Source organism: Silene latifolia, chromosome 8 (genome assembly GCF_048544455.1).
Source record: "Silene latifolia isolate original U9 population chromosome 8, ASM4854445v1, whole genome shotgun sequence".
Classification (NCBI taxonomy): domain Eukaryota; kingdom Viridiplantae; phylum Streptophyta; class Magnoliopsida; order Caryophyllales; family Caryophyllaceae; genus Silene; species Silene latifolia.
This window is the reverse complement of record NC_133533.1, coordinates 1,831,867-1,854,574: the sequence shown is the minus strand read 5'-3', so window position 1 is coordinate 1,854,574 and position 22,708 is coordinate 1,831,867. Positions and strand designations below refer to the sequence as shown.

Here is a 22,708-nt window from a genome sequence, read left to right as displayed (position 1 = left end):
CGTGATGAAGGGAGGCAGGACGTCCTGGATCACGGCGATGCCTGTAAGGCCAGTCTTGACCGTGCTTGGGCTCATAAGCTCGCCAGTTGTTCAGGCGAGGAATTTTTCGAGGGCCATTTTTTCTTCGGTAGGGGATATAAAATTGTTATCCCTGAGGAGGGTCAGGCCGTCTGTTGCCCTCCACCGGGCCACACTGGCGTGTATATGCGGCATTTGGAGTACGGGCTCCGGTTTCATTGAATGGGTGCGTTATGGCCATTATTAGAGCCATGAACGTTGCCGTTGCACAACTGCACCCGTTGGCTATGAGGACCATAATCGGCTTTGTCTGGCTCTGTCTCTTCAAGGGAGAGGCCCCAACGGTAAATTTATTCCACGGCTTCACCATCTCAAACCATTTTACGCCGCGTCGGATGGTACAAAGTGTGGAGATGGAGCGGGTTATGTTTCGTCAACAAACTTTCTTCTTGCAAGGATCGGCAAGGCGGTGGGTGTTCGTTAAGGTGCCGGATGACTATCCGCCGCCCGCTTTTTCCAAGACCGAGTTAACTTGCGGTGTGAGACTCAAAGTGAGCACGATAGATGGGTTTCCGGAAGAAGCTCAAAATGGATGCTAGCGAGTGTCTATCTCCGTGACGATGAGAGGTGGCAATGAGGCTCTTTGAGGTGGACAAGAGTGGGGTGCCGAAAAGATGGATTCCTCCGACGCAGATCATCCTTCAGGATGAGCCGCTCTGCCATGTCGGCCTCATACCGGCCTTAGCACAGGGTGAGTCGGGTCGGTGTGAGGCCCATCGCCGTTCTTAATGCTCTTGCTCCTCGAATTCCGGTTTATTTCCTCTACTTAACTCTTGCTTTGTTTCTTTCGCAGACCACTTTGGAAAGGGCTTGTCTGAGGATCTTCTCCAGAGAATGGGGCTGCACAAAGATGGGACCGTTGCCAACTTGCATCCCAAGGCTCAAACCCACGACCGTAGGAGGTCGCCGGGTGATCTTATGGAGCAGCGGCTGAGGGGCTTGAGCGTGGAGGATGCTCAGGCGAAGGTTATCAGCGGCGTTGTTCGTCGGACGCGGAAAACAGTGTCTTCGGCGGCGAGGGCGTCGACGTTGGTTCCAACTCCCACCCCCCCCCTTCTAAAAAGGTGGAGGTTGTTGATATTCCTTCTGAGGGGGACTCCGATGCGGAGGAATCTCCCCTTATCCGAAAAAGGAAGGAGGCAGCCTCTACCGTTGGCAAGGAAGTGCCTCCTCCGGCCAAGAAGGCGAAGCACGGTACCTATTCATTCCGTGGCATAAATTTAGCCGAGTCATTGGGTGCTCCTGATGACAGGCTTCCTGACATGTCGATATACGTTGACACTGACGTCTTTATTAAACTTTTGTAGGCCAGCCGCAGCCGGCTTCTGCTCTCGTTGGGCAGCAGGTGGAGGGGACCTCTGCGCAGGCTGGTGATCAAGGCGTCACCGTTAACCCTTCATCCCGAAGGCTTCCTCCTCCCCCCCCGCAGGTTGGGGTCAAATTGTTACCACCGTCCCTTCATCCCAGGAAGGCTTCGTCTCCCGCTTATAGAGGAAGGCACGAAGCTAATTAGGGAGCTTGCAAGGTGGAACGTGGTTACCGCTGCTCGTCTCATGGAGCAGGAGAAGGCCGTGGCTCGAGCTGTTCATGAGCGTAATGCCGCTAAGCGGTGTGGCTGCGTCGGCAAAGCTAGATCTCCTCAATGAGCGGAAGCTTAGGGAGATGCTTTGAGAAGGCGCTCTTGGCCGAGAGAAAACTCGGGGAAGACGCGAAAAAGAGGTCCTTCGAGAAAGCCAAGGCCGAGGTCGCGGCAGCCGAGGCCGCGAAGTCCGCGGAGAAGTGTAACCATGTTCAAGGGCGTGCCGACCTCTATCTCCAGCAGAGGAACGAATCCGAGGGCCTGTTTAAGGCCCAGGCGGAGGTGGTTCGGGGCAAAGAGGCCATCATCAAGCAGAAGGAGGCGGACATTGAGATGCTCCAAACCGTCATGCTCCCAAATCTGTGCGCTGAATTAGGGACTTGGCCGAAGGAGCTGCTAGGGAAGTGATCGAGGAGCTTTTCCCTCTTGATGGTTCCTTTCCGTGGGGTAGATATGACAAGTCGCTTGATGACAAGCTCGAGGCTAAGGAGAACGCCATGGTGGAGAAGGCCAAGGAGGCGGTGAAGGCAAAGATTGAGAAGGAGGCGGCCGCGGAGAAAGCGACTTTGCCGAGAGGGCTAAGGCGGCTAAGGAGGAAGCGAGAGAATGAGGGCGGTGATGACGCCGAGGCAAAAAGCCGACGCCGCTAGGAAAGCTTTGGGTTGTCTATTGAAGAAGATGCGGCTACCGCTCATCGATGGTAAGCGACACCAGTGAGAGGTTGCTTGATGAGAACAAGTTTACGCAGATCTGCTTGACTCCTCACACACCATCATGTCTTTGCTTGATGAGAACAAGTTTACAAAGCAGATCTGCTTCACTGTTCGGGGCCGATCATTAAGCCCTTCCTCCCCGCCATCTTTTGGTGCTTCAAATGACATAATTGTAGCTTTTGCTTTTCTCCTTGTATTTTGTATCCTTCGGTAGGCTGTTATCTCCATTCTTTTCGCCTGCAAACTGTTATTATAAATAAGAGTTCGTTTCTTTTGCCTTCGGCATGGCCGAGGTCTTTACCTTATTTCTTTTGAGCGTCTCAACGGTATTTAGTGTTTCCACTCTGCCTCTGGCTTGGCCGAGGTCTTTTCTCGTTTTTGTCTGAGTTGCCCTCTTACGTTATTAATTGAGCGTCTCTTTTTGTTTGAACCTTGGCTTGGCCGAGGCAGTTTAGAGTGTGCATCTCAACTGTTTTTAACGCTTTTAAGGCATTTTGGTTTGTTTATCAACTGCGCTGGCCGCGACTGTCGCGGTGTCTGCTTTCTGATGGAGACTGCCGCTCTTGTCGGTGACGAGAAGAGTCGGCGTCTGGATAGCGTGTTACGCGGCGTCTACCACTTTAAGTGACTGCCGAAGCGTCTACTATTTGGGGTGACTGCCACAGCGCTACATTTCTTCGTGGGGACCACCGCTCTTGTCTATGACAGTGTGAGTCAAGCGTCCGGATAGCGTGTTACGCGGCGTCTACCACTTTAAGTGATCGCCAAGCGTCTACTATTTGGGGTGATCGCCACGGCGCTACATTTCTTCATAACGACGCCGCTCTTGTCGAATCGACAGTATGAGACGGCGTCGGCCATTAACGATCGCCGCTCTTGTCGAATCGACAGATGAGACGGCGTCGGCTTATTAACGATCGCCGCTCTTGTTTAATCGACAGATGAGACGGCGTCGGCCATTAACGATCGCCGCTCTTGTCGAATCGACAGATGAGACGGGCGTCGGCCATTAACGCATCGCCGCTCTTGTCGAATTGATGATGATGAGACGGCGTCGGCTTTTAACGATCGCCGCTCTTGTCGAATTGATGAGATGAGACGGCGTCGCTTCATTAACGATCGCCGCTCTTGTCGAACCGATGATGAGACGGCGTCGGCTTCATTAACGATCGCCGCTCTTGTCGAATTGATATGATGAGACGGCGTCGGCTTTATTAACGATCGCCGCTCTTGTCGAATCGACAGATGAGACGGCGTCGGCTTCTTTTAACGATCGCCGCCGCTCTTGTCGATTGTGACAAAGATGAGACGGCGTCGGCTTCATTAACGATCGCCGCTCTTGTCGAATTGATGAAGATGAGACAGCGTCGGCTTCATTAACGATCGCCGCTCTTGTCGAATGGATGTATGAGACGGGCGCGGCTTCATTAACGATCGCCGCTCTTGTCGAATCGACAGTATGAGATGGCGTCGCTTTAACGATCGCCGCTCTTGTCGATTGACAGATGAGACGGCGTCGGCTTCATTAACGATCGCCGCTCTTGTCGAATTGATGATGATGAGGGCGTCGGCTTTCATTAACGATCGCCGCTCTTGTAATCGACAAAGATGAGACGGCGTCGGCTTCTTTAACGATCGCCGCTCTTGTTAATTGACAAAGATGAGGCGCGTCGGCTTATTAACGATCGCCGCTTCTTGTTTAATTGATAAAGATGAGAGGCGTCGGCTTCATTAACGATCGCCGCTCTTGTTTAATTGACAAAGATGAGAGGGCGTCGGCTTATTAACGATCGCCGCTCTTGTCGAATCGACAGATGAGACGGCGTCGCTTCTTTAACGACCGCCGCTCTTGTCGAATTGACAGTATGAGACGGCGTCAGCTTTATTAACGATCGCCGCTCTTGTTTAATTGATAAAGATGAGACGGCGTCGGCTTCATTAACGATCGCCGCTCTTGTTGAATCGACAGATGAGACAGCGCGTCGGCTTAACGACCGCCGCTCTTGTCGAATTGACAAAGTATGAGACGGCGTCGGCTTCTTTAACGATCGCCGCTCTTGTCGAATTGATGTATGAGACGGTGTCGGCTTCTTTATTCCTACCGGTGATTTGTGGGGAAAATGGACATCTTCATGGGAGACTTGGTCGATTTTACATTTGATATTAACATGCGTCGGGATGCCCATACTGTTTTGGGCACCTCCGGCGCTATACAAGGTCTATCGGTTTCCTAATGCCTCATTTAGAGGCGCTGTTCCCCCGTCAGCCGTCGGTCGCATCCATAAGGTCGCCCTTCGGTCGCGAGGATGAGCTTTTCCCCTTCTCCGACTGCTTCGCCACTTTGAGGGATTGCATGTTGCATCCTCGCGAGATATCCGGATGTTGACCACCTCGTCCTTCTCGTCTTTGGAGACGAGCTTATGCGCTTCCCTCCGGTCCGAGACATACATTAGCGTCGGGGCCGGATGGACATCACTGCGTCGGCATCGCTCGAGTAACTCGGCCTATCGGGCGTTGTAGGCGGATGAGACGTTGATGACGACGAACTCGGCTAGGACATTCTTGGCCGTATTCCCCTCGCCGAACATCACCGGTAGTCCGATTGAACCTGGGGTACCAGGCCGGCCGGAGAAGTCGTATAGTGGATGGGTGCGGGGGCTCAAGTCCTTGATTCTCGTGCCGAGGTCGTGGAAGCACTCCCTGAACATGATGTTCGTGTAGGCGCCTGTGTCTATCAGACATCTCTTCACTAGGTGGTTGGATATGTCCAAATTGACTACGAGTGGGTCACTGTGAGGGGCGATGACTCCCTCGTAGTCCTTCCCTCCAATAGTCATATCGGGAATTGGGGCGTGGTCGCTGCGTTGGGCACAAAGTTGATGGCCCGATACGGCTCGTTCGGTGCCGTTTGTGTCCATGAGCCGACCCACCGTTCTCGTTACCTCCGATGACTACATGGATAACTCCTATCCGTTGAAAAACGGATTTCTTATCCGGCCGCCGGCGTCGCCGTCTCCGGCCTTTGGCCACATACTTGTCGAGGCTCCCCTTCCGGATTAGCTCTTCGATGGCATTCTTGATGCCGCGGTTGTCGATGAGGTGGCCGGCGCATCCGTGGTACTCGCAGATCGGTTCGAGTCACCGTCTCCTTTTGGCTTGGGAGGCCGTTCCACTTCCGGCCCTCGTCGCTCGGGCGAAGACCTTGGCGGCCGATGCGACCGGAGGGGTTTTGTCATGGTAATGCCTTTGGTAAAACATTCCCGAGCTCTCCCCGGCGCCCGTCGGCCCCCGTTTTCTTGGCGGATCTATCGCACCGTGACTCGTTATTGTCACGGCGTTTTCATCGGATCGTGACTGTATTGTCACGGCGCCTCTCATCAGGACTATCATCCCGTCGGCTTTTCCTCTCGAGGGCTCGGCCTCGGCCGGGGCCTACCCAGGTCTTGTGGTAATCTTCCACCTTGATGGCCTGGTCGGCCATCTTCCTCGCGGCGTCTAGGCCCAGGCCCCCGTGCTTGATGAGCTCGTCTTTTAAGTTTCCCTTTGGGAGGCCCTTCATCAGTGCGAAAGCCGCCGATTCGGGATTGATTTCCCGAATCTGCTGGACCTTGCCGTCGAACCTCTTCATATAGCTTCGTAGAGACTCGTCCTCCTCCCGCTTGATAGTTAGGAGGTCCGACGTCTCCACGACCGTCCTTTTGTTGCAAGAGTATTGGGCTAAGAAGGCGTCCTTCGGTCGGCGAAACAAGATACCGAACCGTCGGGAAGCCCCTTGTACCCGCTTTGAGCCATCCCATGCGAGTCGTTGGGAAAACTCGGCACTGGACCTCATCGGGCTGCTCCCATACCGACATGTAAGACTCGAAAGCCTCGGCGTGGTCGGTCGGGTCGCTGTCTCCTTTATATGTGAACGCCGCAACTTGACTTGGTTGGCAAGGCGGTGTCTAGGACATAATCACCGAGGGGTGTTTGACCACGTGTCGGATGACACGCGGCGACCGACTCCTCGCGTTCCTAGTCCGGCTTCTCTCCTCGTAGCGGGAAGGACTTCTTCTCCGGCTCGGGCTTCTTCTCCGGCTCTCCGAGTCGGGCCACTGTTCCCCGGGGTGTGCCTCGTCGGTGTTGCGGCGGCGATGTCCTCTCCCGAGTGCGAGAAGGACTTACGTTTACCACGACCACTTTGGGCTCCTCCGGCGTCTTGGTAGGGTCCGCTTCTCCCAAAGTGCTCGTTCGGGTTTCTTGGAGTCACGTTCGGGCCCTGGTCTCTGGGACGGCTTCCGCCACTCGTGTCGGCGTGCCTATGTGAGCTGGTGTACTCCCAATCAGGTCCAGGAGTGTCTTCTTTTTCTTTGTGTCAACCACCGTCCCATGATGGTGTGACTGGTTGGTGGGCGGCGGCGTGTCCGTATTATCGGCATTCGAATTCGGTTGGACTACTCGCCGGTGGAGGGTTGTACTACTCAGAATGGTGAAATGTATCATCTTGGTAGAATGTGGCTTCGTCGGTTGCGACTACCTCTTGCTGTTTCGACATCTTAGCTTTTTGGGTGGGTTTTTTGTGTTTTTGTTTTTGTTGTTTGGGAATGAATGTGACTAGCTTCTAGTGTTCTCTTCCCACAGACGGCGCCAATTGTTCCGGGTGTAATTCCAGAGCAGATGTTTGTTGCCACCCGTAGCTAGTAGGATGATGTCCTTGCTTGAATCCTCCTTGCGGTCTCCTGAAACGATGAACAAACTGAGGGCTCGGCTTTGGCCGAGCGTACTCACTCCGACGCTCAAGTTAGTGAACTTAAAGAGAGGTTGTTGTAACTTGGCTAAGGGTATATTGTAGAGAGATAAGATATTACCAGATGAATAGTGGTTATTAGGTCAATTTGTGGATCCTTTCCTCAATGAAGGTTGAGGAGTATTTATAGGCATTCACCTTTTGTCACGTAGTGGCCAAGTGGCCAAATGGCTATCGGTGAAAAGATCAGTTATACCCTCGGCCGATGGACTGTGGCGGGCTCGCCGAGGGTCTTGGATATGAGTACGTGATTTGTGTCATTTGGCGAGTTGTCCGGCCGAGACCCGGGTGACAGGCCGATGGGCTTCACCGGCTAGACTGTCTAAGTCGCTGACTTTGCTGTGGATACCCTTGACCTTGCTCAATATGTTGACTTGGTCATCGGTGCAGAATATGCCCCATCACTACCATATGGTGGTAATAAAGATTAATCTTTTAGCATTTTTTAGGCAACTTGCCATGTTATTTGATGTGTACGTCTTTAACCCGTTTCAAACATAAGACGGATAGTGTATTTTAAATGAGAATTTGCCCAAAAGCATCATTGAAAAGTCATCATTCTAGGTGACGTGAGATACTCCTTTATGAGTTTTGATAGACAAGCTCAATAATCGTTTTCATTATACTTTAGTCAAGGTCATGTCCAATGGGGGATGAGAATCACAAAACGAATTATTGGATCACACTCTTAATCGAAAAATAAAATTGATTTGTGCATTTACTCTTATTTTAAATATTTATTTATTTACCTAGCTGAATATATTTAGGCATTCACAAAATTATGACATCATATTTCCTATGTTATTTCACATAAATCATTAGATGTTTATTATATAAAATCAAGATTTAATACATTGTCGAATTTTCTCTAAGAATATGGTAAAATTGCTAGACAATTACATTTTATGTGAATATCTATTTTCAAATATCATTTTTTATTTTCTCCGTGATCTCAAATTTTTAATAATCTCTAAGTCTTTGCCAGAAAATAAGTCCAAATAACCACTTGTTAAGCTTTCAATACTTGACCCCCAAGTCTTTGCCAGTATTTTGTTTTTACTCATGCGCATTTTAAAACTTCTTAGGAGTCACTCGTCTTAAGACTTCTCAATTACCTCTCTAACTAATATAAAGAGTTTTATTTTGCTTGTAAATACTTCATGTTAAGTGAAAAGGTTATTCAGATAAGATACCTCGTTGAAGAGGTCCAATCCCATTTATTAGTTCAAATGATTAGTGCTCACCAGAATTTAAGTTAGAGTAAGAAACGGGCTCTCAATAAGTTTATTGAGAAACTGTTTTACAATTTTAAGAAAAATGGGTACTAAAGGTAATAAAATAGGTACAAATCATGATTAAAGATAAAATGAGTACATTTATTATGTAAAAAGGTACGAAATTACTATGTCACGATCAACAACAAAAGCGTCACAAAATACAAATAAAAAAGTACGGAAGACTGGTCTCTCAATAACTTATTGAAAGACCGTCTCTCCCAAGTTTTAATGTTTAAGTGCTTGCATGCTGGAAATTAGTCTTGTAATTTGTGGTCTCTTACAAAAATTTGGATTCTCTATTTCATTTGAAAATCCCATTTTAACACATCATCCCCTTAACTTCATAATCTTTTCCATAATTAAGGGTGGTATATCATAAGAACAGTTAGTCGAACACAAGATAAAACATAAAAGACATATAATCGCAGTCCTTTTATAATGGCATATCTGCATATGGGTCAAGTAACATTTCATTTATGACAATAATTACATAATATTGTATTGGACAAGTATTTTATGTTTTACATCGACCCAGCCTAAAATTACACACCTTTATATATAGCCCCACCATAGCTTAAATTAATTAAATGGATACCAACCCTAATTTACATAATTAATGGTAATAATGATAATGTCATGACTCTTTGTCTCTTTGATGCCATGAAAATGATAGAATTGACAAGGAAAACGATTGTACATACACTCCTCAAGTCGACGGTCCAATCCAAAACTTTGCCCTAAATTATATACTAACATGCATTTTTTTCATAAAAGTAATTAAAGGATTATGGATTTTTAAATATAAGGCGTTACAAACTTGTAACAGAAAAATGTGATCATTTTATGAAAAATGTATATTAACAATAATCTGATAAGCAGGGCCGTCTTGGGGTTTTGGGGGTCCCTGTGCGAACTCTAAATATGGGGCTCTATGTAACATTTTGTGAAACAAAATCTTTAAAAATAAGACAAAAAAAGTACATAAATGTGGATACTAAGATTTGAACCTGAAATCTAGTGTTTAAAAACACAATTACTATCCACTAAGCCACTATCTTTCATTGAATGTTTAGTATACTGCATTTATTTATTCTTACTTTTACTTTGATTTCTGGCCCAAAAATTTTGGGGCCCTGTGCAGCCGCACGGTCCGCACGGGCCCAAATACGCCCCTGCTGATAAGCAAGAATCTATGGATGCTTACTTTTTCATAGAATAGTCGCATTTACTTCATTATAATTTGTGACCCGTCACAGAAGAGACAAGTAGTTAGAAGATATTTTGTAAGTCACTTTCAAGTGGGATGTTAAAGTGTCACTAAATATGCACATCATCAGTCACTAATAAAAAGCTTACTAACGTACATCACATGTTACACTTTTTTGTGATTTAGAGAAGTCGGCAAATAGTAAAATAACTAAATAGAAATATTCTATAATTCTATAAATAAGTCGGCAAATAGTTAAAATATCAAATCATTGTCTTGGGTCAACATGTGTTTCTACTATTTTTCGGCATAAATCAATCTTTTTCATTGAGAAATTGATATTTATGAGTTATCCCTATTTGGGTATGGATACTTTTTTTTCAACTCAACTAATAATGTTCCTTTGTAGATAAGTGAAAACTACATGCCATGCATATCTTAAAAGTTTGTACTCCGTATCTTTTAAAAGCAATTTTTACAGTTGGACCTAGGGCTGTAATCGAGCCGATCTGAACTCGAAATTCGAATTCGAGCTCGAGTTGAGCCAAGCTGAAAAACTGAAGCTCAAGGTCGTTTTGTCATTATTATTTTTTCACCTTTTGAATTTAATTAAATATAATTTAAGAAAAAACAAATAATATTGTAAAATATAAAAGATACGAGTAATATATTATAATATACATATTAATGTTAAAATAGCATATTATTTGAAATAAAATTAATATTACAATATTAAAATATTACAAATCAATTACAAATGAGCCCAAACCGAGCTCAGGATTGGCTCGAGTTTGGCCAAGCTCGGCTCGAGCTCGGTTCGACTGAGCATAAGTCGAGTTTTGATCGAGCCGATTCTGAGGGCTCCACAAGCAAGCTTAGATCATTTACAGTACTAATTGAACCCTTTTATTTGCATAATCGTGTTTCTAATTGATTATGGACGACAGAGTATTTAGATGCAACTTCTTTGTCTAATTATTTTGGCGGGTTTGACATAACACAGGTCAGATTGGGTCAGGTTCGGCTCATTTTCGAATTTATTGTTACTAAGTTAATTACGGATACTAAATAATCTATAATAATAAATATTCGGATCGGATGAATCTCAAATCTATAGAGTATTTTGTTGGACATAGTCACATAGGTCAGTTCACTCGAGTTGGGTCCATTTACCCATGCAACAAGTCTTTCGTCTGCAAAATCATTGTTCCAATTTTTCTTATTACCTTGGCTCACCATTTTTTGATGGGCCACATGACCACGTGATCTGTGATGGGCCACAGGCCCACTTATTTTTTGACGGCACTTCATGCTTAAGGAAAAGGCATAGTGTTTGAACATAAACCTACAAGGAGAGGATATCAGCTAATTTATACTAATCTAGGTTCAAATTTTGTCACTAATAAATTTGAGTTTATGGGTCCTTCTGTACAAAATGAACATCTCTCTACAAGACTTAACTTAAAGGCGGCTTTACATTATTTTTTGTAGGATGTATAACACGGATCATATCATGATGTTAAAGTTATTAAAAAATTTGTTTATAACATTATTATATAATGGCACCTTCCACGAGTATCGGTGTGCAAGCTTTAATCACCACTAGTATGAGATTTTTAATATAATCATGATATTTGTTTAACTTTGAAAACCGCAATTTAACTTATAACAAATTCTTACAAAACCTAAAGTGAATTTTTTTTTTTTCTTTTTTTTTGATGACGAGGGGGTTGAGTCCCCCCGGGCCCATGCATTCCCGCACCACCACATGGACCATGTAAGTCACCCCCTTCGGGGCTGCAGTGGCCAAGTGATTGTCTTTGGACTATAATTGAATATTGTTTACTGAATAATTGAGGTTTTTTTATTTCTGGTGAAATAACGGTCATTCAATACATTTTCAATAATATCTCATTAATCATGTAAAAACAGTCTTCATATTCCTACAGCAATGTGAGGTTGTATACATTTGACATGTTTGACAAAAAAAATCTTGGTGTATTATTGATTGTAGTGACATTTGTAAATTATTTTTTATTGTTTAATTGAGTCATATGAATAATATATTGAAATTCGAATTCAAATAATGAGTACTTTACCCACTAAAATAATTCACCACTGTAATCAGGTGAGACAAACACTTGGAATAAATTTCTACAACCAAATAAGTTTTCAATTATTACCTTTTATCATCAAGAGTTATCTTTACTTTTTAAAAATCCCTACATATTAATTGGAACACATTATTCATGTAAAAACCCCTTTAATCTTTAATCGTTATGCGGTTTACGATAAATTAACGTAAAACTATAACTTATTAACTTTTTGATAAAGTTTAGTGAATTTTGTAAATAACCCCCATTTATGTTCTAACTTTTACAAATAACCCCCACTTATGTCCGTTTTTACAAATTACCACCTTAAATATCACTTAATCCCAAAAATTACCACCAAATGTTGATTACGCTAACGACTTTTATAAAACCCGATCTATATACGACATTCCGTCTTAAACTTTTACAATATACCTAAACTACCCTTATTATCTATTAACTCCCTCTCCCCCAAACTAACAGCATCCTTCTTCATCAAAAATCCCCAAATGAAAATATGAACCCTAATTGAATTTCATTTACTTCCTCACCCAAATCTAATCGACAAACCCGACGCCCAAATCAATTGTTCATCCCTCTCTTTATCACAGGTATTTAACTCATTTACAACTCGAATTTCTTCTGCGTTTTCCCCAATTTAATACCTAATTTCAATTTCTAGCATTGTAAACCTTAGAAAATAAGCAAAAATTCCGAAATTACTGGATTTAAAATGCAATTGAAATTGAAATTAGGACTGAGAGAATTGCTGAATCCGCACCATTTACAATATTCAATTACTTGGAGCTGACCTTTACACCATTTTTCATAGCCATGATTCCCGTGAATGGTGACCGTCTTAAGTAGTGGCATTAACACACACCTGATTAGTAGTACAATAAAGAGTTTCGATACAAATCTTTGTTATGCAACCACCAAAATATTCTCAGACAGCACATTATCAGCTTACTCCCAACACCTTATCCCTCATTACCCACACCCCAAACCCACAAAAGACAATATCCCAACATCCAAACACCTACACCGTATTACTCTCTCTGACTCAACTAAAACCAATTTCTAGCATTGTAAACCAATTTCCAACATCCAAACACCTACACCGTATTTCTAGAAATTGAAATTAGGTATTAAATTGGGGAAAACGCAGAAGAAATTCGAGTTGTAAATGAGTTAAATACCTGTGATATAGAGAGGGATGAACAATTGATTTGGGCGTCGGGTTTGTCGATTAGATTTGGGTGAGGAAGTAAATGAAATTCAATTAGGGTTCATATTTTCATTTGGGGATTTTTGATGAAGAAGGATGCTGTTAGTTTGGGGGAGAGGGAGTTAATAGATAATAAGGGTAGTTTAGGTATATTGTAAAAGTTTAAGATGGAATGTCGTATATAGATCGGGTTTTATAAAAGTCGTTAGCGTAATCAACATTTGGTGGTAATTTTTGGGATTAAGTGATATTTAAGGTGGTAATTTGTAAAAACGGACATAAGTAGGGGTTATTTGTAAAAGTTAGAACATAAATGGGGGTTATTTACAAAATTCACTAAAGTTTAATGTAAGACTAGTTCTGTAGTACTAACAATTTGTAAATGGCAACAAATATTTCATCTCTAAAATAGTAGTCCCAAAGATATTTGGTGTTTAAATTGTTCCTTCAATCTTACTATTACCTTGGGTCAGCATTTTTGATGGGCCACATGACCACGTGGTCTATGATGGGCCACAGGCCCACTTACTTTTAACGACACTTTAAGCTTAAAAGAACCTGCCTGCTAAAGGTCGTCGACAATTTACTAATTATCGTCGACAATTTTAATGAACTTCCAAAACTACCCCTCCCTCACACTCCCCCTTATATTTTTTCTTGTTTTGTTTTCGTAAAAAAATAATTAATAATTAATAATTACTAATAAACCCCGTTCGGGGATAGTTCGTTTTATTTTAATTTTTAAATTTATTGAAACTTATTTTAATTAGCGATTATCGATCCACGCACCCAACAGTAATTTAAGACGGAAATTAATAATTTTTTTTTTAAAAAAAAAAATTGTTGAAAAAGGGCCTGGATGAAGAAATTTTTCGTCGGACCAAGGTCCCGGACAAAGAAATTTTTCGTCCGGACCATGGTCCGACAAAATTTTTTTTTTCCAGCACGGAAAATATTTTCGTCCAGGACCAGTCCAGGCGAAAAAATATTTTCGTCCGGAATTTTTTTTTTTTTTTTTTTTTTTTTAAAAAAAAAAAAATTTTTTAAAAAAAATTTTTTTTTTTTTCCGGACGAAAATACTTTTCGTCCGGACTGGTTCGACGAAAATATTTTCCGTCTGGACTGGTCCGGACGAAAAATATTCTTATCGGACCATGGTGCGGACGAAAATTTTCTTTGTCCGGACCTTTGTCCGGACGAAAATGTTTTTCGTCCGGATTTTTTTTTTTTTTTTTTTTTTTTTTGAATGAAAAAAAAAAATCATTTTCTGACTTAGATTAATTTTTGGTGCGGTAATCGATAATCGCTAAGTTCTCGTTCATGTTAATTACAAATCCCGTTTTTTTTTTTTTTTGAAAAACCGTCTTTTTTTTTTGTTTGAAAGATTTTAGTGAGACGTTAGTGAGACGGAAATTGACTTTTGTTTTAGTGAGACGGAAATTGCATTTTAGTGAGACGGAAATGGAGTTATGTTATGGAGGGCAAACTTGGAAATTTACATTAATTGTCGACGATAATTAGTAAATTGTCGACGACGTATAGCAGGACCCAAAAAGAAATGGCATAGTTTTGAAAATATGTATACAAAGAAATATTAGTTAGCTTAGATGATAAAGTTGTCAAACATGATACTTGAAGGTGACTTTATATTATTTTTGTATCGAATGCAAAACACGCCACATTGTTATAAAAAGAATCTGTTTAATCTTGAAGTGTCGAGAGTATGTGTACAAGGTTTAATCGCCAATAATATGAGGGTTTTAATGTAATGGTGATGTTTATTTAATTCAGTCTTTAGACTATGATTGAAAATTATTCAATGAATAAATTAAGGTTTTTTATTTTACAGTGAAATAACGGTCATTCAATGCAATCTCGCATGGATCATGTAAAACCATCTTTGTATTCCTAACACCAATGTAAAGTTGTATACATTTGAGTATTGGACACGTTTAAGAAAAAATCTTGATGTATTGTGAATTGCAGTTGATACCAGAAAATACTTTTTCTTGTTTAAACGAGTCATATGAATAATATATTGGAACTTGAATTCACATGATGAGTACTTATTCATATAACCTACCAATTAAACTAGTTGATATATGTACTCGAGGAAGGCAATCACTTGAAATAAATTTCTTCAATCGCAATGTTATAGACTTATAGGTAACCAAATAAACTTTTTAACCGCAATCATTTTCTTATGCTCGTTCATTAGTGACAATCATATTTGCTTTCTAAAAATCTCTACTCATTATTTGGTGGTCACTTTAATCATGTAAAAAAAACCTTTGATCTTGATCTTTAATTGTTACGTGGTCTAACAATAAGTTTGTGTAAAACTATAACTTATTAACTATTCAATAAAAAATTAGGTTCTGTTTGGAAAAATTACCTAAAAATGTACCTGAAACCTAAAAATGTAACTGAAAATTAAAAAGTTAACCGAAACCTAAAAAGGTAGCTGAAAGATAGGAGTTGATAAGGTAACAACTAATTATATAAAAAATAATTGGCAAATTAGCTGAAAAGAATAGCTGATTTTAAATGAAATGACGTACAATGATATGTAATAATTATTTAATATTATAGATTGAAGGGTAATAGGGAAATAGAATTAGTTAGCTTATTTATCAAATGCTACCTTAGGTAGCATTTTAAGGATAACATTTTATTTCAGGTAGCTTGTTTAATTATTTGGTTAAATAAGCTATTTGTTAAATAATTACAAAAAATAAGGTAGCTAAAATTTTGGTCAAATAAACTATCTGAAACACCTTGTCAAACAGAGCCTTAATATAGTACTCCATTCATCCCACTTTTATTGTCATACTTTTCTTTTTGGGAATGATTTAACAAATAAGATAAAATTACTACTTTACCCTTTAATTAAGAACAAAAGCGACAATACAATTTTGATAGAATGAATGGGTAGTTAAACTTAGGGGTATTTGTGGTTGTTTACTAATTTATCATATTAAAGTAAGGGGACAGTAAAAGTGGAATGAATTTTGAAGAAAATGGGACAATAAAGCCGGGATAGATGAAGTAATATTTTTGTAGTAAGAATTTGTAAATGACAACAAAAATTTGTAAGTGACATTCTTATCTTTTGAGAGTGTCTTATTGATGCTCTTTCATTTATACTTACTATTCTCATCCGCAAAACCGGAGGAATAGTATAATTGACCGAAAATCAATCTACGTTCTTAACTTAAAAAAAAAAAAAAAAAAAAAAAAAAAAAAAAAAAAAAAAAAAAAAGATCTTCCCAACTCCAAAAGATATATTTGGTGTTATATTGCTCCTTCAATTTTACTATACGCTTGGGTCAAGAGTTTTTGATGGGCCACAGGCCCACTTACTTTTGACAACACTTCAAGTTAGGCAAAACATAGTGTATGAGCATATACATAAAGGAAAGGCATAGTGTATGTGCATATACAAAACAAGGAGCAAATATCGACTAATTTAGATGATAAAGTTGTACAATATGATACATATAATTTGGGTTTAATTTTTGCCAGTATTAAATTTGCCCTTTTGATTCCCTTTGCATCAAACAAAAACGCATATACTTGCAAGGATTAACTTGAAGGCGGCTTTACATTATTTTTGTGTAGAACGTAAAATACAACCCATAAATGCTAAACTTATTATTAAAAAAATCTGTTTATAACATAATTATATAAGGCTATTTTATAAAAGAGTATGTCTACAAAGTCTAATCACTATTAATATGAGGTTTTTGATTTAATGACTAATGATGATGCTTGTTTAACTTTCATGAGCGGTTGTTTGGCTTATATGTACAAAACCTAAAATAAAATTTTTCTGTGTTATAATAGTCAATATTCATTGTCTTTGGACTATGATTGAAAATTGTTCAATGAATCAATTATAGACTTACAGTTTTAATTTTCTAGTGAAATAACGATCATTCAATACAATCTCAATTATATATCATGGATCATGCAGAAACAGTCTTCATATTCCCAACACTAGTGTCAAGTTGTATACATTTGAGTATTTGACATGTTTAAGAAAAAAACTTGGTACATTATGACTGGTGTCTGGTAGTAACTTCTGCGAGGCTACGATACATCTCTTTGATATAAAAGGAATCACACGGATAAGTTTAGATCTTAATTCTTCTGATGATGAGTACTAGCCCTCATGAGTTATGATTTTACGAACTAAATTCATCTGACTTTACAAACTAAGCTAATTGACATATGTATTCGAGTTATGCAACAGTTATATGATGAAAGACTCTAATATTCCTAGGTATATACGATCACAATCACATATTCACATACAAACGGAAGAGCAGTAACATAACCGTACACATAATGGCTAGATCACAAAATTCATGTTGCTAGATGGAACTTCAAATTTTGGAGCACTGTGAATAATTGTCTAAATATGGAATGATGGGTCATGTCTTTTTAAAGTGAGCACCATCATGTCTTATCATGCCTCGGGGGTTTGTCTCACCATTCTCGTCCTTGCAACGTGGCTCATCTTCCACCTTAAAATGTCGCCTCATTACTGTACCTGATTCACGTGCTATGATTAGATTGATTGAACTGAAAGTCTCAATAATTTCCGCAAATTAAGGTCATTATAGTCTTACTAATTGTAGAATAATACTCCAAAAATATATTCCAAATTTACCTTTATTTACCTAAAGTTTGTATCATGAAAAGATATTTATGGTCTCATTATTGTACCTGCTTCACGTGCTATGATTAGATCGGTTGAATCTAATAATCTTAATAATTTTCACAAATTACGGTCATTATAGTCTTACTAATTGTAGAATAATACTCCAAAAATATATTCCAAATTTACCTTTTATTACCTAAAGTTTGTATCATGAAAAGTTATTTATGGTCTCATTATTGTACCTGCTTCACGTGCTATGATTAGATCGGTTGAATCTAATAATCTTAATAATTTTCACAAATTACGGTCATTATAGTCTTACTAATTGTAGAATAATACTCCAAAAATATATTCCAAATTCACCTTTTATTACCTAAAGTTTGTATTATGAAAAGTTATATATTCATTTATTCTATCAAATTAAAACAACATTCTATACTAGCTGAGTCATGTGATATGATTAAACAAGTTGTATGGTTGGGCCCAAAAATGTCACCCCTTTACGCATATTTGACATGTCTTTCACTTTAAACAGATATATCCGTCTATAGTGAGACTAATTGTTTCCTTATAATGACACATACTCGTCTCAAATACTTCTAATTTGAACTAAAAGCCTACTCATAGCTTATCTAATTTGTCGAAATTAGATTCGTATCAAAACTCACAAATTGAATTGAATTGAGCTGAATTAATCGGATTAGGTCATGATAATGATCAATTAAATTACTCCTAATTACACAATAAATCGAACTATAGAACAGTAATAACAATAATAAAATTAAAGACGCAATTTGTCTATTATATTACCGCTTATTGATAGAATTAAATGAGGTGCATAAGTTATTAACGGTCTTATTTGAGAATTTGCGATAAAGACGGGATTAATAGTGACAAAAGGTCCATTCCATAGTCGATTCTCATGTAAATTATTATCGACTTAATAAAGCAATAAAACGGTCTTATTTGAGAATTTGCGATAAAAGAACATACCCCAGAGAATAAGTGAGTATTAACAGGGCAGACACGGTCAACTAAACAATGACCGAACTGCCCTAACGCCGCACTAACGGAATGTTCCGCCGTCCATCCTGTTCCGTCAGAAACCATGTAAATCGCCTTACCGCCGTCATCTTCTCCGTCAGAGGAAAACGACGTCGTATCCGGATCAGCGGTTAAAACTGAGTTAGAAGACACGGATGGTGGGCCGGGTTTATTAGGCCGGTCTAGTTTTCAGCCTGATCGTATGGATCGGGAACGTGACCATAGGTTTAGCTTTGGGCTTGGTTTTAGTTTACGAGGGTTTGGTTCGGTGAGTTGGTTCGGGTGATGGTGTGGTTCGATGGGTGGTTGGGGTTTTGAGAGGCTGAAATTTGTTGATGACAACATTTGGTTTTTGGGCTTAATGAATAAACAATAATAAAAGGACCTAAACTGTTGTGTTTTGGAGGTTTAAGGACCTCGACTATTTTCTGGGAGATTTAATGACCTATGAATAGCGTCCGTCAAAAAGACCGTTAAAGTTTAAGAGGTGACCCACAGTCAGACGCACGTATAGGCGTGTTAATGAGACGTGACAGCTCGCGAGCAACTCGAGATCGGCTCGGCAAAAGCTCGGTCAAAGCTCGGCTAGTGTGAGATCGGCTAGAGCTCGGATTCGGCTCGAGAGCTTAACAAGTCAAGCCGAGCAAACGCTGGCTCGGCTCGAAAAGCTCGTGAACGGCTCGAACTTGTGTGATTATATAAGAATATTGCTCATATTTTATAAAAATATTTTATCATTATTACATCTTTGTATCACATATATCATATGTCTCACTGATTTGTCAAATATTTTACATTTAACCTTCGAGCCTTGTTATTGAAAATATCAGAAGAAAAAAAATCTAAAAATTAACCATTATATATAGGCTTGATTTGAGCTCGAGTTTGGCTCGAGCTCGCCTTAAAGCTCGCAAGCTTGATATCAAGCACATTTTCTACAAGGTCGGGTAAGCTCGAGATCGAGTTTTAATTCTTGAGCACAAGCCGAGCAAGACCAAGCTCGGGATCGGCTTGGCTCGTTAGCACCCCTACGCACGTAGCTATATTCCCAGTTTCCCACGTAGTAATTGATGATCCATTCCCAATTATTTTTTCAATCATTCTCACCAAATATTGATCGGTGCGTTTGGTTTCCGATGGATCTTTTTTATCTGAAATAATAAGACGGAATTTTGTAACTACTCTGAAAAATAAGACGAAAAGTCTCCGTTTGAAACAAGAATTTGTCAATACTAATATATCCGTCTTAAGATTATAATGGGTCAAATATATGCCACTTGCATAGATAAGGACAAGTGCTTTGCTAATATTAGACATTTTGATTTTGTCTTATCTATGAAAACGTAGCTATTTGACCATCAAGCTTAAAATAGATAATATCCGTCTTAAATGAGAATTTGCGTTATTTTTTCCTCTGAGAACTCTTTTTTTTTTCTTTTGAGGGATCTGAGAACTCTTTATTTACCCTTATTTACACCTCCAACTTTTCACCCTCAGTTTCCCACTATTTTTTTCATATATAATTGCAAGGTTGTAAATAAATACAAGAAAGATAACATATTTTGTTAGAAACTAGGATAATTGAAAATGAAGGAGTTTATTCTTGTCCTATAAAAAAATGTTATTTCCTTTTGATAACGGGTTTGTCGCACTCCCCAAATCAAACAAATTACTCAACTAATGTAGTAGGGTAGTCGAGGTCGAACCATAAGGAAATCAAGTTTGAGTATTAGTTTTGTCTTAGATTATAGGCTAGCTACGTGAATCATGAAATTGATTAATATTAAACTAATTGCTAAACTAAAAATAAATTAAACTACGACTACTACTAAACTAAAAAAACAAGTAATGAAATAAGGATTTAAGCAATAAGGAAAGCCTAGGATCCGATCTCACCTCCGACATGTTCATTTACTATCATAATCCCGTTATTTAGTTATTGAGGTAATGTGTAAGGAGGAGACGTCTCTAATTCGCCAAGCACCCCCCTCTCGGGTTCGCACTTGGACACTAGCTATCCCAACCAACCCCCCAACCCCCCCCCCTCGGGTTCGAAGGTCGGTATCCTTAATTTAACACCCGACTACCCCAAAAATTAAACATGCATATTCTCAAGGTAGCCTAACATTAACTAAGGTCATTAGGCCCACATCAAATTACGGGTCATCCCACTCCTTCTCTCGAAGGTCGATTTCAAACCTAAGACTAGAGGTGCCCTCCTTTGGCTCTCCCTCTCGGTCTCAACCAAAGTTGACAATTAGGCTTAAACAAGGTAACCAAATCCCCAACCTAATTGGTTCTCACCAATGGATAAGGGTTAAGAATTAACATTACCCACAAATAAACCATAAAAAATAGTCAATCCTCTAGTTAACCCTTACTTATTTCCCCAACAAGTAATTAAAAATAGGATTTAATAAAGTAACTTACACATGTCGGGGCTAAATCGAATCCTAGTGAAAATACTACCCACTAATCATTACTAATCTAACACTAAACACATTTATAATTACTCTAATCATGAAATTAAACAAAATAAAGTAATAAAGATTGAAACTTTAACTAATCTAATGACTAAACATAAATAAATTAACACTAATCATAGTAAAAGTAATAAAGACTACAACTTGACTAACTAAAGTGCTTAAACTAATTAAAAACATAACGATAAACTAAATAACAATAAGTAAAAGGTAGAGAAAAAATCATACCCATCTTGCAATTAAATGGAATGAAATGAGAAATCTTCATACAAATATTTTAATTTGAGATGATAAACTAAATCTAAACTAAAAACAAGGAAGAAAAATGAGATTTTTATTTAATTTTATTGTAGAACAAACCCTAACTATTCTACTTTACTCTTCTTCTCGGTTGAGAACCCTCTAGACCCCTCCAAAATGAATGAGCTACTCCACTTCCCATTTTGTGACGTGCCCTTTTGCTTTTTTTCTTTAGTTTCCTCATATTCCAAGTCAAAGTCCAAGAGTCCAAATACAACAAACTTTAGTCCAAAGGTCAAGCTCATTCACATGACAAATTTGGTCCATAAAAGAACCAAATTTACGGCTACTTTCTCTTGCTTGAAAGCCCACAACTAAAAAGCAAAGGAGCCCAAAAACGATTACAAGTTGCATTCCTTTTCCTTTGTCTTAATCACTCGAACCCGTCTTCCTTCACTTTATTTTCTCTCGGGTTCGGTACCTACAAAAAATGAAATAACGGAAGCAATACCAAAATCCCGACAAATAATATAGATCGACACAAAGTAACATAACAATAGTAAATATTCTATTTTATTCCAAAATGAGTGAAAAATCGTAAATCGAGATAAAAACAAGTGAAATAATGTGCTATCACCTTCTTTGCAAAATAAATATAATATACTCCATATCTCATTAGCGCTTATCATATTCACAAATTCTCATTTGTGAGGGATAGTAACAAACTTGTGACGGGTTAAATAAAATTCACTAGGGTAGATCAAGATAAGTATTTACCATTACAAGGGAGACAATGATTTTATTAAAACTAGCATTATATCACAATTTTCTACTGCCTTTGATTTACCATTAGAGGATTAAAAGTATATTTTATTGAATCTAGTATCATATTACTATTTTTCATACATTTATCTAATTTGTGGGTCGGCCATGAGTCTTGGGTCTATATTATTGGATCAATATAGGTTAGGTTTATCTAGGTCATGGGTCAAGATGCATTGGCTCATAACTTAAAAAGGGGTATGGTCGTGTCGAGTGTAGTTAAGTCGTGTTACTGGGTATATACATCAGTCTTCAATGAGTGACTACCTTAGTTTCTTAAGCATGAAAAAAAATGTTCGGCTTCTACCTAGATCTAATTTACATCAACTGCTTTTCAATAAGTGATTTATAATGATCCTTCATTGCCAAAGTAAGGGGTAAATGCAAATGAATTTATCTCAAAATGTGACACGTAAAAGAGTGCGTAACGGGAAGTACTAGATAAATGGGTAAATTGATCAAATTAATTGGCCATACAAAAATTATTGTTTA

General features: G+C 39.5%; 1 long non-coding RNA gene across 1 annotated transcript; it reads right to left on the bottom strand.

Annotated features, from left to right (window-relative positions):
• Window positions 1–16,997: 16,997 nt before the first annotated feature.
• On the bottom strand, window positions 16,998–21,995 carry LOC141595981 (uncharacterized). Its single transcript, XR_012522360.1, has 3 exons — window positions 21,383–21,995; window positions 18,621–19,822; window positions 16,998–17,516 (listed from the first exon to the last, which is right to left on the bottom strand). It is a non-coding gene; the product is annotated as an uncharacterized LOC141595981 (long non-coding RNA).
• Between the last annotated feature and the right edge of the window lie 713 nt (window positions 21,996–22,708).